The sequence below is a fragment of the Tupaia chinensis genome, unplaced genomic scaffold, assembly GCF_000334495.1.
Source record: "Tupaia chinensis unplaced genomic scaffold, TupChi_1.0 Scaffold000146_1, whole genome shotgun sequence".
Lineage (NCBI taxonomy): Eukaryota > Metazoa > Chordata > Mammalia > Scandentia > Tupaiidae > Tupaia > Tupaia belangeri.
Genome location: NW_006159616.1, coordinates 14,475,080 through 14,493,250, shown reverse-complemented (window position 1 = coordinate 14,493,250; position 18,171 = coordinate 14,475,080). Strand labels below are relative to the sequence as shown.

At 51.0% G+C, this 18,171-nt stretch overlaps 1 protein-coding gene across 1 annotated transcript in view; it reads left to right on the top strand.

Moving 5' to 3' along the window:
• The first annotated feature begins 350 nt into the window (after window positions 1-350).
• The window catches only part of SPSB1 (splA/ryanodine receptor domain and SOCS box containing 1), an 86,182-nt gene continuing 68,361 nt past the window's right edge, over window positions 351-18,171 (top strand). Inside the window, exon 1 of the mRNA XM_014586588.2 lies at window positions 351-368. The gene's annotated coding sequence lies outside the window, so the exon portion shown is untranslated. The remainder of the gene's footprint in view (window positions 369-18,171) is intronic.

Here is an 18,171-nt window from a genome sequence, read left to right as displayed (position 1 = left end):
CGCGGCAGGCTGGGCCTGGCACCTGGGACTTGGGGTGGGGGTCGGAACGCGTTGAGCGCGGGGCGGGACACTGGGGAACGGGTGGAGGTAGGCGTGGGGACCGCGAGACTGGAGGGTCAGAGGATTGGGCTCGGAGCCGGGCAGTGGGGACCGGATGGGGGCCGGGCTGGGGACCCAGCCGGAGAACGCCGGGAGCTCGGCTCCTCCCGCGGTGCTCGGAGCCCTTCTCTCCGGGTGGGTCCTGGGAGAAGGGACCGGGCGTCGCCCAGCGTTGCTGCCGCTGCTGCTCCTGAAGGCTCAGGCGAGTCTTGGCGGCTCCTGGGTCCCACCTCCCAACCCGGCGAGGGTCCGCGCGACAGTGGGCATCGGTGAGCTTGGGGTTGGCTCTCTGCGGCTGCAGACCTGGAGAGAAAGATTGGGGCGTGCGGCGTCCCTCACCGACTTCTCGGTGTCCAGGCGCCCCGAGGTCCGTGTTCCCACGACTATCCCTGCGACCGGGACTGGGGTGCCGACCCACTCCCGCACTGGGGCATCGCAATGTCGGCTTAGTTAGTTTCGCTTTTCCCGCCATTCCGAGCCAGCATTTGTGGCTCGGGCTGACTGGCCCCCCCCGGCCCCCGGGGCCCGGCCCCCCTCCGGGCTCCGAGGCTCGGCCCGCAGCGCCTCCCCCAGGGAGTCCGCCGGGCAACACCCCAGGCGGCGCCGCCCTCCCCGCCGCTCCGGAGCCTCCGAGGCTTCTCCAGGCAACCGAGGGAGAGCCCGAGAGTTGTATCAGGAAATCGATTAAAACAGAAAAACAAGAGCAGCCCGGTTCTGTACTGGAGCCGCGGGATGGGTCACCCGCGCCCGGGCTGCGTGCGGCGATTTAGTAATTGTCCTCTTCAAGTTCAAGGATGGGTGGGACAGCTCCGTCTCCTCGCAGGTGAGAGTGCTGGTGTCCGAGGAAGTTCGAGCGTGTGAGTGAGGGTTCGCGCTCGTGGGTGTGTGTCTCTGTCTCTGCTGCCTCTGCGAGAGTTCCGTGCCGTGAAGGTGTGTCTGTGTATCCTGCCACTGCGTATTTGTGTATGAGTGTGTTCGCGAGTATGTTCCCGTGGGTGTGTCTGTGTGAGTGTGTCACTGAGTCAGTGAATGTGTGCGTCTTGGAAAGTGCCTGTTTGTGTGTGTCACCGTGTGTCTGTGTGTGCAACGTCCGCGCGTGCACCTGCGAGTGTGTCTGTGAGGCTTTTATTGTATCTTCGTGAACGCGTGTCTGTGTGTGAAAGTGTCTCTGTGAGTGAAGGACCATGAGTGTGTATGAGTGTGCGCGCGTGCACCCCATTTGTCTGTGGTAACCCAGCAGTGGGGCACTGGGTCCCAAGAGTCACTGACCCTGTCCTTGCTTCCTGGCTTGGGAGAGTGGGCGGTGCTGGACCCCAGCCCCACCAGAGGAGGCCCTGGCTGTGCCAGCTTCTTCTCTGAACATGAGCTCTGCAGTGGGGGGTGAGTTGGCAGGGCCGCTTCCTGAGTGAGTAATATTTAATTAAGCGCCCCAGCCGGTAGCATCAGGAACTGGTCCGGAGCTGAGTTTTAACAGGTGTTCATGGTGAACACGCCATCGCTGGTGACGAGGGTTTGGTGTCCTTGGAAGAAATTTTTCTTTTCGGGAGGTGGGACAGTTGTGCGTGAGGGGATCTGGGCCCACAGTTTTGTTCCTGGCGGTTGGATGCTAGGAACCAAGAAAGAAAGGGCATGGGGGCTCCTCTGTTCTCTACCTCACCCCTTCCCAACACCCCCCCTGAATGGTGGAAAGCACTCGATTAATTAGCGACACAGGCAGTCCTCTCCCACACTTAGGGAAGTCCTACCTGATTCACAGAGCCTCTGTCGAGGCCAACCCTTCATTTCCCGTTGGAGGCCCAGAGAGGGTGGCTGACTTACCAAAATTGCACAGCCAGGGCTATGGACCAAACTTTCCAAGTCCTGGCTGTTGCTGTTGGTTACTGTCCCCAGCACTGAGGTCATGGGCCAGGCAGCTGTGAAGTGATGGGCTGGATTAGATCATTTTAAGAACTCCTGCTGTTCTCTTACTGCTTTTTTCTTCTGCAGGGAGCACTTACCCAGTTGGTGATGTGTGTACAGGGAAGTGTAGAGTCACCTAATGCAATAACTTTCCAAATCTCCCTTTTCTTTCCCTGGCTGGCCACCACCAGCCAGGCTAGAAGCAAAGAAAACCAAAGCAGTGGCCCATTGGCTCTAGAGACTCTGCCAGCCAGAAGCAGAGGCTAAGGCTGGCATGTCCTACAGGGAACTCAGGCCCTGCTGAGGATCGATGAGTTTCAGGGGTCTTAGGAAGGAGTGGCCCTGTCTGGGGCCTGGGTGATGTCACTTTGGAGCTGGGTGAGGCTGTACTTCTTGGGCTGCTGCAAGGCTGGATCCACCCTTCAGTGGGTCCCCTGCCGTGTAAAACTCACCCCCTTGGAATCAGCACAGATGTTTAATTTCTCTAACAGAGCTGGGAGCGGGATGGGGGCCCAGTTCGTGGAGGCCAGTGCTACCCCTCTGTTTGCTGAGCTGATGCACACTGTCCCGGTGCCGTGCCTGCCCGCCCTCTCCCCTGCAGCTTCTACCTCCTCCCAGGTCCGTGGAAGCGTGCCTGCAGACGTATTTTCACATTTAGCAAAACCTCTGATTCTTATGCTAGTCAAAGTTAGTCACCACTTCTTCTCAAGAAATAGATTGTGACTGGTTTGCAGTGAATGGGTTTTTGTTTTGCTTTGAAAAGTTTTATCAGGCAAATGTGCAAGGGCAGGTATAGGTGTACCTCAATCTACCTGGGGGTGTATAATCTTTTTTTTTTTTTTTCTCTACAAGCCAGATGGATGAAATCCAACTTGAAGGGACTTTGATTTTGGACTTCCATTGCTATGTTCTTCCTTTCCAGGTATCCAGTAACATCCCTCCCCGTCTGCATTACAGTTCTGCTTATAGCCAGGTGCCAGGATTCGTGCTGCTAAATCCATCATGGGCATGACCTTGTTTAAGCCCGAATCAGAATAGTGAGGGGGCCGGCTCCATGGCCTAATGGTTAAGACAGCCGAATCTCACATGGCCGACTGTGGGGTTCAAGTCCCAGACCTGGTGGTTTGATGAAACACACTGGGTGTGTGTTCGTGGGTGCCCAACATCCCAAAAGGAGGGGAAGATGCAGGAGAAGGGATTGTGGCATGACCACCCCTATATCCCCACAAGTACACATGCCCTATGGTTTTAAAAAAAAAAAGTGGGGAGACCAACGATTGGTATAATGGCTGTGTCACTGGACTTCCATGTAGTCGACCGCAATTCGAGTCCCGGACCCGGTGGCTTAAACTCATGCCGGGCACATGTGTACGCATGCCCACGATCTGAGAGGAGAAGGGATTGCGGCGTGGCCATTCCCCCTGGGGGGGAGATTTCTCATATTCTGACTCTCTGTCTCTCTCTGTCTTTCTGGTGAGTGAACGTGCCCTATAGCAAAAACCTCTCAAAAAAATAAATAAATAAATAAAAGTGGGTAACTGTTTCTTAACACGTGGTAGTACCAGGCTCTGATCTAGTTTTTGACGCATGAACTCTTATTCCCCTCCTAAGAACTCTAGGCAGCAGGCTCCCCCTTCATCTGTGTCCCCCTGGGGCTCAGAGTGGACAGGCGATTTGGCCAGAGGCTCACTGCTTCTGCACAGTGCAGCCAGCACTATCCCAGGGCTGGCTCCATGGTGCAGCAGTAACGTGCTGCTCAAGAGAAGCCAGAGGAAACCACGATCCAAATCCCTGGTGCACTCAGCCTGAAACACACTGGGCATGCATGCCAGTGCTCAGGGTCCCTCCCACGGGCTGGATGATGGGCCAGAGGATGGCAGCGTGGTCAGACCCTGTAGGGGGTACTCCTCTCTCTCTCACACACACTCATGCGCAGCACGTGCGCTCTGTTATGAATAAGGAAAAATAGAACAAACCTTTAATCCAGATTTTGGCATCCAAGCCCCCAACCAGTACAGAATGCCATCTCTACTGCCTTAGCCTCTCTTTGAAGAGGTGTTTTGTTTTTGTTTTTGTTTTTAATGAAAAGCTTTTATCGTTAATGGAAACTTTCAAACATATATCAGAGTGGAAAGAAGAGTATAATGAGCCCTTGGGTTTCCTCACTAGCTTCAAGTGTCTGCACAACCACATGCACACTCATGTATGCACACATGTATGCACGCGTGCACACGCATGCACAAAAGCACGCACGTGCACACACACACACACACACACACTCACACTGGGTTATTCTGAAGCAAATACATGATGTCAGGTCATCTGTAGCTACTCCCTAAGAAGCAATTAAGAGAAAGATCAAGTCTCAAAGAGATCAACTATTAACTCCATGTGGGACAGGAGTCGAGCATGCGCATTCTGATCTAGCGTTGAAGTTCCTTGTCGGACAGGGGAAGATGACAAAACCTAGGGGCTCACCTGGGGAATCTGACTTGTGGTATCTCCCTGGAGCCTTTGGGAAACTTCTTGCTTTGGATTTTCAACATTCCCTTCATTGCCCAACATTAAAATAAATGAGTCTGATGATCCTGAGACAAACCACATTAACAACAGGCTCAGGCTCTCTGGGCCTCCCTTGGAGGTGGGGAAGAGGATCTGCCAAGGCACACCCCGCCTTTGCTGCCATTGGGGCTGGGCTTGTGCAGTGCGGATGTGGGGACTGGTGGCAGGGTCTGGAAGAGTTTGTCAATAAGCACTGGACAGGGCTAAGCCTGAGCCCGCCCCTCGTGAAGTTACTGTGCAGGCGATGGGTGGAGCTAGAATCAAGGCGCTTCGGCCACCTGCAGGCGCCTCTTAGGAAATGAGGGAGGTGGGGAGTGACTTAGGCCCAAGATGAAGGGCATGAGATGTGAACTCCACACTTGGGAAAGGACCAGCGTACGAATTTAGGATTCCAGGGGTGAGAGGACCTACCTGTGATAAGAGCTCAGTAGCTACCCCAGCTGGGGACACTTCGAGCTAGGCAGTTCCAGCTCTGGCTGCTACAGCTGCCGGCTCTGCTCTGGGACCACCCTGATGGTGCAATACGCATCCGTATATTTGGTGCATCTGCTACTTCTGCTTGTGGTCTGGAGCAAAGCGTCTTTTCCTTTGGATCGCCTCACCCTAAAGGTGTGATGGCATTTGACTGCCAAAGGCCAGGTGGGCGTAATTACCACAGCAGAGGCCAAACGACAGTCAGAATAGTCTGACTCTTGTAGCTGTGTGGCCTTGGCTAGTTAATGATGGTGTTCTTAGAAGTAAAACAGATAGGAAGCCTATTAAATTCATCCTTGATCTGTATAAGCAGAGCACTTCCAGGTCAAGGGACACAGCCTAACTCGAATCATTAAAACAAAGAATCATGACCCTTCAGTCAGTTCCCAAGCTTGAGCCAGTTTCCAGAACCCTTGAATGAAGGGGAGGCTGGGTCCCCTTGAGGAAGGACCATGATACACTACAGAAAATTTATAGTTAAGCTTTCCTCCGTTCTTCCCCAAAGGGATGTCTGGCCTTCTACCCAGGTAACCACATCAGGGAAAAGGAAGTCATCAGACCTTTTGGGGACTGCTGAACACTGGTTCTGACCTGGCATTGATTCCAGGAGACCCAGAACATCGCCACCTATCAGTCAGAGTAGAGACTGACAGAGGTCACGCGATCAAAAGAGTTTTAGCTCAGGTTCACTTATCACGGGTCCCTGAACCCATCCTGCGGTTACTTTCCAGCTTCCAGAAGCATCATTCCAATAGACATACTTAGCAGCTGGCAGAAGCCCCACATTAGTTCCCTAACCTGTGGTGGAAAGAGCAAAGTGGAAGCCATTAGAGCTGCCTCTGCCTAGGAAAAAAGTACATTTGAAGCCGCGTTCCATGCTGAGAGGGACTTCAGAGACTAATGTCACTACCCGGACTTGAAGGATTCTGACTGCACCTCCAATTAACTCTCCTATCTGTTCTGTGCAGAAGACAGGCAGATCCTGGAGAATGACAGTGGATTATTATAAGCTTAACCAAGTGGTGACTCCAATTGCAGCTGCCGTACTAGGTGTGGTTATAGTGCTTGAGCAAATGCATACATCTCCTGGCACCTGTATGTGGCTATTGACCTTGAAAATGCCTCTTTTTCTACTCCTGTCCATACAGTTCACCAACAGCAGTTGTCTTTCAGATGCCGAAGCCAGCAATGCATCTTTACTGTCCTGCCTCAGGGATATATCAATTTTCTAACCCTATGTCATAATTTAGTTCAAAGTGATCTTGTTTGCCTTTTTCTTCCAAGGGATGTCAAAATGGTTCATTATATGTTGACATAATATTGATTTGACCTAATGATGGAGAAGCAGCAACTGCTCTACATTTATTGGTAGGAGATTTGTATGTCCGAGGTTGGGAAATAACTCCTACTGACAGTCAGAGGCCTTCTACCTCGGTGAAATTTCTAGGAGTCCATTGGTGCGAGGCATTTTCCTTCAAAGGTGAAGTATAACTTCCCTCTACAATCAAGGAAGAAGCATAATACCTAGTAGACCTATCTGTATTTTGAAGGCAGCACCCTCTTCATTTGGGTCTGTTACTGTAGCCCATTTACTGAGTGACTGAAAAGCTGCTGGTTTTGAGTACGGCCTATAATAAGAGTAGATCCAAACCACTGTACAAGCTGCTCCGCCACTTGGTTATATGACTTAGCAGATCCAATGGTCCTTGAGGTGTCAGCAACAGGTAGGGATGCTGTTTGGAGCCTTAGGCAGACACCTATAGGTGAACTGCAGTGCAAGCCTTTGGGATTTTGGAACAAAGCCCTGCTGTCATCTGCAAATAAGGCCTGTGAGAGACAGCGTTTGGCCTTATGGGCCAAACTCTATGGGCCAGAGTAGGGACTGAACATTTGACGATGGGCCACCAAGTTACCGTGTAACCGGAGTTGCCTATCCTGAACTATCATCTGACCCACAAGCCATAAAGCTGGGTGTGCACAGCAGTACTCCATCATCAAGTGGAAGTAGGATGTTTGACCAGCCCAAGCAAGTCCTGAAGTGGTAACCCAGATGCCATGGTTGCTACTCTGCTACCCTACCTTCTCTCTCCCAGCCTGCACCTATGGCCCTATGGTCAGTTGACAAAGGGAGAAAAAATTAGAATCAGGCAAGCAGATGATGTGGAGTTTAAGATGATGGTTCCCACATGGCTGGTTGCACAGGTTGAGTCCTGGACCTGGCAGCTTGAAACTCATGCCAGGCACACGTGCGTGCATGCCCAAAATAATCCTGAAAGGAGAATGGAGAAGAGATTGCAGCATGGCCATCCCTCCTAGGGAACACTTGCTCACTTTCCCGCATTCTCTCTCTCTCTTTGCCTCTCTCTAGCAAGTGTACATGCCCTGTGGCAAAAAACTTTAAAAATAAAATAAAAAATGGGGGTCTGTTTTTCAGAGGCTTCTGCACTATGTGCAGGCACCACTAGAAAGTGGAAATCTCAACAGGCCAAACTTCGGGCAGTGCATCTGGAGGTGCACTGCACTTGGAAGGAGAAATGGCCAGACATGTGATTAACCAATCCATGGGCCATAGCCAGTGGTTTGGCTGGGTGGTCAGAGACTTGGAAGGAACATGATTGGAAAATTGGTGACAAATTTTGGGAAGAGGTTTGTGGATAGATCTTTTTGAGTGGGCAAAGGACATAAAGATATTTATGTCCCATATGAATGCTAACCAAAGGGTAACCTTGGCAGAAGATAATTTTTTTTGTTGTTAATTGCCAGAAGGTGCATGCACTTCCCAGAAAGAGACACAGGCAGGAGGAGAGAGAATCCCCGCCCCATGGGCTGTGTTCACATCGCACTCCCTTTTCTTCCATTTGTCCATCCTGTCAGGATTTGGTGCACACATGCACACACACCAGGTCTGATTTCCAAGCCACTGGGGCTAGGACTTGAATCAGTCAGCCATGGGACCTGGCTCTCTTAACTACTAAGCTATGGGGCTGGCTCAATAAAGGAGGACTTTAATAATCAAGTGGGAGGGGCAGTAGATGGCATAGCGGTTACATCACTGGACTCCCATATAGCCAACCACGGTTCCAGTCCCAGACCCGGTGGCTTGAAAATCACACTGGGAGCATATGAATGTGTGCCCAAGATCCCAGGAGAAGAATGGAGGAGAAGGGATTGCTGCATGGTCCTACTCCCTGGGGAGTGATTTCTCACTTTGCCTCTCACTGTTTCTGTCTCTCTCTATACCATTCACCCCTGGCTTTGCCCTGGGGCTCATGAACACAGTAGCCATTGTTGAAGGGATAGAGGTTTATGCATGAGCTGCTCAACGTTGACTTCCACTCACCAAGGCTGACTTGGTTGTGCCCACCACTGAGTTCCAGTCTGCGAACAGCAGAGACCAATGCTGAGCACCCCCATGTGGCACCATTCCTGGGGTGATCAGCCAACTACCTAGTGGTAAGCTGATTATATTGGATGGCTTCCAACACAAAGGGGCAGCATTTTGTCCTTACTGGAATAGACACTCTGGACATAGAGTCACACAAGAACGTGGGTATGAGATGAGACGTGCTAGCTCTGCAGGCCTGGTGCTTCTGCCCAGGGCTCCAGGTTTGGGTGAGCCCACTTCTGACAGCCACAAGGTGCATACCTGACACCTATTACCTGGCGTGTGCTGTGGCCTCCAAAACAGGCGCCAGAGTGCTCAAGAGCCACCTGGGAGGGAATCTTTCTTGGTTTAGGGGTTTCATGCTGCTTTTTGTTTTTTTCTAAAAAACAACAAAAATCTTGTGGTAAGATAAAATAATGTAAAAGTTACCATCTTAACCACTTTTTCTTTTCTTTTTATTTTAGTTTTTGCTATAGGGCACATGCACTCACCAGAAAGAGACAGAGAGAAGGAAAGTGAGAAATTATCCCCTAAGGGGGATGGCCACATCACAACCCCTTTTCCTTCATTCTCCTCTTGGGATTTTGGACACATACACATCTACGCTCCCTCCAAGTCTGGGCCTCAAACCGTGCAGCCAGCCATGTGGGATCCAGCACCTTAACCACCTTTCTTTTCTCTTTTTATGGTAGAAAGCTTGTGCACACGAGAGAGAGAGGAGAAGGGAGAGAGAAAGCACCTGCAGCAGGGTCTCATCATGCTGTGATCTCTTTCTTTCCCTCACCCCTCCAGCTTCTCAGGGCCCTGGGTACTCGTGCACATGCCTGGCTTGTCCTTCAGACCGACCCGAGAACCCAGCTGCAGTCACCATGTGGCTTCCAGTACTGCAGGGTCCTCATGTTACCGCTGTACCACAGAGGCCAGGCCATCATAACCATTTTTTAAACAGAATTATTTATTTCATTTCATTTATTCATTCATTTATTTTAATTTGACTACACATACACACACACACACACAGAGAGAGAGAGAGAGAGAGAGAGAGAGAGAGAGAGAGAGAGAGAGAGAGAGAGAGAGAGAGAGAGAGAGAGAGAGAGAGAGAGAGAGAGAGAGAGAGAGAGAGAGAGAGAGAGAGAGAGAGAGAGAGAGAGAGAGAGAGAGAGAGAGAGAGAGAGAGAGAGAGAGAGAGAGAGAGAGAGAGAGAGAGAGAGAGAGAGAGAGAGAGAGAGAGAGAGAGAGAGAGAGAGAGAGAGAGAGAGAGAGAGAGAGAGAGAGAGAGAGAGAGAGAGAGAGAGAGAGAGAGAGAGAGAGAGAGAGAGAGAGAGAGAGAGAGAGAGAGAGAGAGAGAGAGAGAGAGAGAGAGAGAGAGAGAGAGAGAGAGAGAGAGAGAGAGAGAGAGAGAGAGAGAGAGAGAGAGAGAGAGAGAGAGAGAGAGAGAGAGAGAGAGAGAGAGAGAGAGAGAGAGAGAGAGAGAGAGAGAGAGAGAGAGAGAGAGAGAGAGAGAGAGAGAGAGAGAGAGAGAGAGAGAGAGAGAGAGAGAGAGAGAGAGAGAGAGAGAGAGAGAGAGAGAGAGAGAGAGAGAGAGAGAGAGAGAGAGAGAGAGAGAGAGAGAGAGAGAGAGAGAGAGAGAGAGAGAGAGAGAGAGAGAGAGAGAGAGAGAGAGAGAGAGAGAGAGAGAGAGAGAGAGAGAGAGAGAGAGAGAGAGAGAGAGAGAGAGAGAGAGAGAGAGAGAGAGAGAGAGAGAGAGAGAGAGAGAGAGAGAGAGAGAGAGAGAGAGAGAGAGAGAGAGAGAGAGAGAGAGAGAGAGAGAGAGAGAGAGAGAGAGAGAGAGAGAGAGAGAGAGAGAGAGAGAGAGAGAGAGAGAGAGAGAGAGAGAGAGAGAGAGAGAGAGAGAGAGAGAGAGAGAGAGAGAGAGAGAGAGAGAGAGAGAGAGAGAGAGAGAGAGAGAGAGAGAGAGAGAGAGAGAGAGAGAGAGAGAGAGAGAGAGAGAGAGAGAGAGAGAGAGAGAGAGAGAGAGAGAGAGAGAGAGAGAGAGAGAGAGAGAGAGAGAGAGAGAGAGAGAGAGAGAGAGAGAGAGAGAGAGAGAGAGAGAGAGAGAGAGAGAGAGAGAGAGAGAGAGAGAGAGAGAGAGAGAGAGAGAGAGAGAGAGAGAGAGAGAGAGAGAGAGAGAGAGAGAGAGAGAGAGAGAGAGAGAGAGAGAGAGAGAGAGAGAGAGAGAGAGAGAGAGAGAGAGAGAGAGAGAGAGAGAGAGAGAGAGAGAGAGAGAGAGAGAGAGAGAGAGAGAGAGAGAGAGAGAGAGAGAGAGAGAGAGAGAGAGAGAGAGAGAGAGAGAGAGAGAGAGAGAGAGAGAGAGAGAGAGAGAGAGAGAGAGAGAGAGAGAGAGAGAGAGAGAGAGAGAGAGAGAGAGAGAGAGAGAGAGAGAGAGAGAGAGAGAGAGAGAGAGAGAGAGAGAGAGAGAGAGAGAGAGAGAGAGAGAGAGAGAGAGAGAGAGAGAGAGAGAGAGAGAGAGAGAGAGAGAGAGAGAGAGAGAGAGAGAGAGAGAGAGAGAGAGAGAGAGAGAGAGAGAGAGAGAGAGAGAGAGAGAGAGAGAGAGAGAGAGAGAGAGAGAGAGAGAGAGAGAGAGAGAGAGAGAGAGAGAGAGAGAGAGAGAGAGAGAGAGAGAGAGAGAGAGAGAGAGAGAGAGAGAGAGAGAGAGAGAGAGAGAGAGAGAGAGAGAGAGAGAGAGAGAGAGAGAGAGAGAGAGAGAGAGAGAGAGAGAGAGAGAGAGAGAGAGAGAGAGAGAGAGAGAGAGAGAGAGAGAGAGAGAGAGAGAGAGAGAGAGAGAGAGAGAGAGAGAGAGAGAGAGAGAGAGAGAGAGAGAGAGAGAGAGAGAGAGAGAGAGAGAGAGAGAGAGAGAGAGAGAGAGAGAGAGAGAGAGAGAGAGAGAGAGAGAGAGAGAGAGAGAGAGAGAGAGAGAGAGAGAGAGAGAGAGAGAGAGAGAGAGAGAGAGAGAGAGAGAGAGAGAGAGAGAGAGAGAGAGAGAGAGAGAGAGAGAGAGAGAGAGAGAGAGAGAGAGAGAGAGAGAGAGAGAGAGAGAGAGAGAGAGAGAGAGAGAGAGAGAGAGAGAGAGAGAGAGAGAGAGAGAGAGAGAGAGAGAGAGAGAGAGAGAGAGAGAGAGAGAGAGAGAGAGAGAGAGAGAGAGAGAGAGAGAGAGAGAGAGAGAGAGAGAGAGAGAGAGAGAGAGAGAGAGAGAGAGAGAGAGAGAGAGAGAGAGAGAGAGAGAGAGAGAGAGAGAGAGAGAGAGAGAGAGAGAGAGAGAAGGAAAGAGAGAAAGCAAGCCATGTCTGGGACTTGAACCATGGTTGGTCATGTGGGAATGTCCAGCACCTTAACCATGCCACTTCATCATAACCATTTTTAAGTGTGCAGTTCAGTGGCATTTAGTACACTCACACATTGTACAGTCATTGCCACATCCACCCACTGTGGTGCAGCTGAAACTGTCCCCATTTAACAGTCTTGGTTCCGCCCCCCTCACCCCCACCCCCAGCCCTGTCTTCCCAAGGAAGGGCTCCAGGAGAGCAGGGCCTGGCCACATCATCCTGTTCGCTGCTTCATCCCTAGTGCCCAGTGTTCTGACACTTCCTGGACACGGCTTGGATGAGTGAGGGTAGTCAGGCCTTGGGCAACACTTGCAGCAAGCTAGGTGTGGGCCCAGGGGTGGCACCCGTACCTCCTGGTGAAGTGGCTGCCACCTCATGGGGTGGCTGTGAGGTTTTGGAGATGTGGGTGATGTGTACCAGTGCTGGCCCTGGGGCATGGCCCACAGAGGGTGCTCATGGGTGGTGGCCACCGCCAGGCCACCATGGATTCTCAGCTGTCCAATTCTCAGACCAGAATTTTCTCCATGACCCAGTGAGAGGTCAGTAACTCCAAATTAGCCTCTTTTCTTGTAACCTCTCATTGAACCACTGTCATTCATTCTTTCATTCAGGTATTTACTGCGCATCTACTGTGTGCAGCCAATCTGCTGGTGCTGGGGATACAAAGAATGGGGTGGGGGTCTCATTCTCAGAGAACTCTCTGTCTAGGGGGAAAGATAGACCTGTCCCCAGAGACGATAATGCATAGGATGTCATGGGAACACTGATAAGGAGAAGCTGGGCCAGGGGCCAGGTGGACCTCCCAGGGAAAGGTGAGCATTGGTCAGTGTGCAGCTGGAATGAGAAAGCAAGGCAGGAGGCCTGCAGACCTTGGGGGTGTTTGTGCAACTGTGAGTAACTTGGAAGTGGGCACTTTGGGGGTGGAAGAGTAGTTTGGGAGAATGGGGTCGCTGGCCAGATCACAGTGACACTCCTGTGGGGAGAGAGCTCAGGACCTGGGTGCTCCTGGAGGGTGAGTGTGGCCATGGACCTCTTGAGGTAGAAGGCCTCTTGGTGGTTGCTCAATCCTGTCCTTACAGTCTGTGGCCCTGAATCTCTGTCCCTGCGATAGGAGACCCAAGTCCCAGGAGATGCTCTTTCTGCTGCAATTCATGTAGCACTTCTCCACTCTGAGGAGCCTGGTCTCCACCACCGGTCCAAACTGAGGGAGGTGGAGATGGGCGAGGGTGGTGCTGAGCATAGGTGGACAGGCAGGCGCAGGGTACCTTGAAAGCCAAGGCGGGCAGTTGGGTCGTGGTGGGGTCATCACAGGAAGAGGAGACACGTGAGAATCAGGCAGAGCAGAGGCAGTGTTGCATCATGCAGATGGTGCTGGGGGCACCCCCTGCAGCTGAGATCAGCACGCCCTGCCTGCATCCAGGTGCTGTACGTGCACAAAGTCATCCAGGCTTCCCCATGTCAGTGCCTCCTGCAGGGTAGGTGTCCCCACATTTTACTGCTGCATCATGCAGATGGTGCTGGGGGCACCCCCTGCAGCTGAGATCAGCACGCCCTGCCTGCATCCAGGTGCTGTATGTGCACAAAGTCATCCAGGCTAGGTGTCCCTACATTTTACAGATGACAAAACCAGGGAAGTTCAGGCCCACCGAGTGGAAGAGCTGGGAGCAGAACTCCAGCAGCTTGGCTTCCAGGTCTGTACCCTAACCCCCATTCCCAACCACAGAGAAGGAATGAGGAATAAACAAGTGGTCCCAGAGGTGGGCCAACAAAACAGATGTCACCTGTGGCCTGGTAAATTGGGTGTAGGGGGCTGAGAAAAGTCTGAAGTGGCCCCAGGTTTGGGGGGACATGATGGTGACCCTTGGCAGCCAAGCTGGGACCAGTGGCTATGTCTGATCTCCATAGAAAATGAAATGTGTATGTGCTCTGAGACATTGACTAGGGTTACTTTTTAAATTGAAAAGAAATTAACATATGAAATGAACATTTTATTTTATTTTAGTTTTTGAGAGGTTTTTGCTATAGGGTGTGTGCACTCGCCAGAAAGAGAGAGACAGAGAGACAGAAAGCAAGAAATCACCCCCCAGGGGGGATGCCCATGCCATAATCCCTTCTCCTCCATTCTCCTCTCAGGATCTTGGGCACACACGCAAACGTGCCCAGCGTGAGTTTAAACTATTGGGTCCGGAACTTGAACTGTAGTCGACTACATGGGAGTCCAGTGACATAGCCATTACGCCAACTGCTGGTCCCAAAATGAACATTTTAAAGTGAACAATTCAGTTGCATTTAATATCTTCCCGATATTGTGCAACCACCTCTGTGTAGTTCTAAAATATTCTCATTACCCCAAAAGGAAATCCTGTCCTCATTATATGTTACTCTCCAGGTCTCTCCCCGAGCCCCTGGTCACCACCAGTCTGCATCCTGACTCTGGATTTGCCTGTGCTGAACATTTTATATAATTTCATACAAATAGAATCACACATTACATGACCTTCTGTGTCTGGCTTCTGGCCAATGAGATTTTGCATGCAAGAGCCCCTTCTAAAGGGCCCTATGGGGGGGGGGTAAATAAATAAAATAAATATGTGGATGAATTTTTCCTATAGAAGTAATTTAGGGTGTTTGAAATGGCAAATCAAGGTGAAGAGTACGTACTGATTAAAGGCTTCTGTTTTCAGTTATAAAGAAAAAACGAATAAAAAATAAATAAATAAAGGGAAGCTAGATTTCCTTTCTTGACTCAGTTGTAGGCCACTTGCAAGTGAGAACAGTTGGAGTCGAAGAGCTTGTCTAAAGAGTAACCTAAACCTGCAGATTTCTGTCTTTCTCTCAAGAGAAACTAGCCATGGGCCAGCAGGTGGCATGGTGACTAAGGTACTGAACTCCCACATGGTCGACCACAGTTCGAGTCCTGGACCTGGCAACATGATTTCTCACTCTTTCTCTTCTCTCTCTCTCGGATGAGTGCAGGTGCCCTATAGCAAGTTTAGTAATACTAAAAAAAAAAAAAAAAGAACAACAAAAAAAAACAGAAACCGGCCATGTCTTTTTGGGGCTAGTGATCTTTTTAGTTACTTCTTTTTCTGTCAGTCTTTTGAAAATGCACACTAGATGATGTCGTCTTCCTTCTCAAAGTCCACCAACAGTTCCCTGCTCTTAGGGTGAGTTCCCAAATCCCTGGCGTGGTCTGCATGACCTTGCCAGTTTATGTCGTGCTGTTCTTCCCCCGCATTCCATGCCCATCTCAAGCTCGATGCCAGATGGCCTTCATGTGGCCTGGCGCTGAGGCTAGAGGCTGTGGCTATCATGGTCCTACTAGGGGGCAGGGGCTCTTCCCAGGATGGGTGGATGACAGTATTGAACTTTGGTACCACTTGTAAATCTTGGGACCAGAGCTTCAGTTTTTGCCAGTCCCTTTCTCCCTTTCTTTCTGTTGGGCTTCCCAAGGGTAGAGTGTCTCTCTCACCATAAGTGGGTTCAAGCGCCTTCTGCCAGCCTCTCAGGGCAGGGATGCAGCTGCTCTGACCTGTGACAGCCAGCAAGTGTGCCATGTGCTCCACGTGCACCCTCGGCTGGGTCCTGTGTGCCCAGGGCCCCAGAGCTATGGTTTCATGTGGATGTGGGGACAGCGTGTAGACAGGAGGCTGGTGGGGGAACTTCAGGCCCAAGAAAAGACCTGAGCTGGCACTGCCCTGAGGGATTCCCTGATCTCTTTGTCATTCGAGCTTCCCAGTATTTTCCCACCTTTTCTGTTCCATGCCTGGCCCATTTAGTGCCAGACGTCTCAAATTGCATCTACTCAGGTCTGCTTCTGCCAGAGATAGTCTTCCCCTTTATCCAATGCCCCCGGATAGCCAGGTGGGCCAGCCAGTGTGCTTGGTGCTGTGAGTGGTTTTCTAGTCCTTCAAACAACTCTGAATTAGATATTACCTCCCGGTTTGCGGACAAGGAAAGGGAGCTTCAGCGATGTCTTCTGCGCTGCAGGAGGTAACCACAGATGCCACGTGGATGATTGGAGCTTGGTCTGACTCCACTGCCTGTGTCCTTCCACTATGACCAGTGAACACACTGGCATCATTTATTGGGTGCTTTCTACTTGCCAGGCAGTGGGGATGTGCGTGAAGCAGCCCAGGTCCCTCCAGAGTCTGACTCAGCAGGTGTGTGCAAGAGACCGCCAGAGTGCTGGCCGGGACCCAGACCCGCAGGGCCACCTGAGGCTTCGTGTGGCTTCTCAGGAGGGTTTATTCTAGGCCAGGGTGGGAGTGGTTGCATGGTGGGGGGCCCGCGCCTGGCCCTCACCTGGGATAGCTGCAGAGCTGGCGGAGGGGCATCGAATGCCAGGCCCCAGGTTGTCAGTGGGCACAGTGTACCTTGCGTCCCTCCCTACCCCTTTCACCTCTGTCACTGTTCCTGCGATGTGTGGATAAACTCAGGTTTGTCCCTCCTTATTCGTCTCTATTCTCTGGTATTTAAAATGTGGGGACTGGGGGCCTGCCTTGCCTGCCTTACGAGACCAGTTCAGCTCCCCAGTCCGGTTGTGTGGCTGAGTTGGACGCTGTGCCAGTCCGTGCCCTTGGCGATGTGGCTGTGCGTCTGACTGGGTCTGTTGCTCTGTGCTCCTGTCTTTCCCAGTGGCAGTGATGGGGAGGTCCCACGATGATGCATTTGCCCCAGGAAGGGCCACAGTGCAGGGCTGTGGGTGGGCTTTGTCCGCCAGGTCACCCCCGGGAAGCCTCAGGTGAACCCGAGAGGCAGCACCGGTTTCAGAGAATGGCAGTCTGTGCGGGGCGAGCACTCACGCCACGTACCCGGGACACCTCCGTGGATCTGAGATGAGTTCCTGGATAGACTGGGAAGATTCAGGAATCTGAATATTGTTGTTTAATTCTTCTGAAGGTGAGGGGTTGGGTGAGGCCCTGAGTGTTGTGGGGGTTTTTTGTTTGTTTTTTCTTTGTCCGAGGGTCTTCTCAGTTTGGGGATTTTAAAAAAGCTCTAATGAGAAAGGTTACCTTGCAATTGTGAAGCTCAAAAAGTTATCCTGAGGGGCAACACTCCTGTTCAACTTACTCTAATTATAGATCAATTGTACATAAATGTCAGGGTTCCTTTCAAAAGACTTCCTCGTCTTTGGAGGATTGCAGTGTTCAGAAAGATGGATTTGTCCCCTCTCCCTCCAGTTGCGTCCTCTTGGACCCATTATGAGCTGTCGGGTATAAACAGATCTTCTCCCCCTGCCCCCTGCTCCTGGCCCCCCAGGGTCCCTGAAAGCCAGTCTTCTTCCCCACTATGTCACATGCAGGGGTGTCTAGACAGCTCTGGATAAAGGTTTTTGTTTTTGTTTTTTAATTCCTTCATCATTCAGCCAGAATTGCCTGAATGCCCACTCTGTCCTCGCTGTCACAGTGCTTATACTGAGAAGGAGATGTCCAGACGGGGTCAACCCTGGTGTCTGCGCTGAGTCCTGAACCAGAACTGGGGTTTCTTTCTTCCCCCTAATGCGTCTCGCCACAGCTGAGGTTTTGCTCTGCTGTCAGCACTGATGTGTGTTTTTATAATGGAAAATTTCAAACACACACAGGAGCAGAGAGGCTGATGTCTTGAACCCCACACCCTCATCACCCGGCATCATCAGTTACTACTCGTTCGTTGGTCTCTGGAATGTGCACAGGACGACCTTTTTTCTGGAAAGATCCATCGGTTTAGGAATAACATTGAAGTCCCAGGAAAGGTCAGATAGGGGGCTTTGGAGGCTTAAAACAGAGCTTCCCAGAATGCCTGCTTATTTGGGTACTGCATTTGTCGGGCCGTGGTTTCCCGCAGGGTCTTTGGACTCCCATGCCGGAGTGGGGAAGAAGATAGACCATTGGAATCATTGCAGTCTTACTTTCATCTCTATCTCTTGGGTTTCGTTGTTTTGAGGGTGGTAGGATTCTAAATGTGGTTTAATTTTGGGAAAAATAGTTTGAACTTAAGGAATAAATTTAGACTACTCCACTAGAGGCCACCTTTGGGTGGTCTCCTGACCCTCCCTGCCTCAGCCCTCTCCCTGAAATGTTTCTGGTAAACTGGCAGGAATTAGGTAAAAGTCAACCACACTAGCACTGAAGCCTGCAGTACCCAGGATGTTTCTGCCAGGTTGCTGGTGTCAGGTGTGGAATCTGGCTTTACCTACCATGTTTTGGTTACTTGGGCTGAGACCTCTACTTTCTTCCTGGGAAGGTAGGTTTGGAGTATTCTTGAGGGAAATGAATTTTCTCTGTGGTGTCAAAGCCACACTTCAGCCCTAGCTGGAAAAAAAAAAAAAAAAAAAAAAAAATCTTGGGGAAAGAGAAAAACGGGGGCAGTTTTTTAAAATGAAGCAAAACCCTAGAACCTGAGCACAAA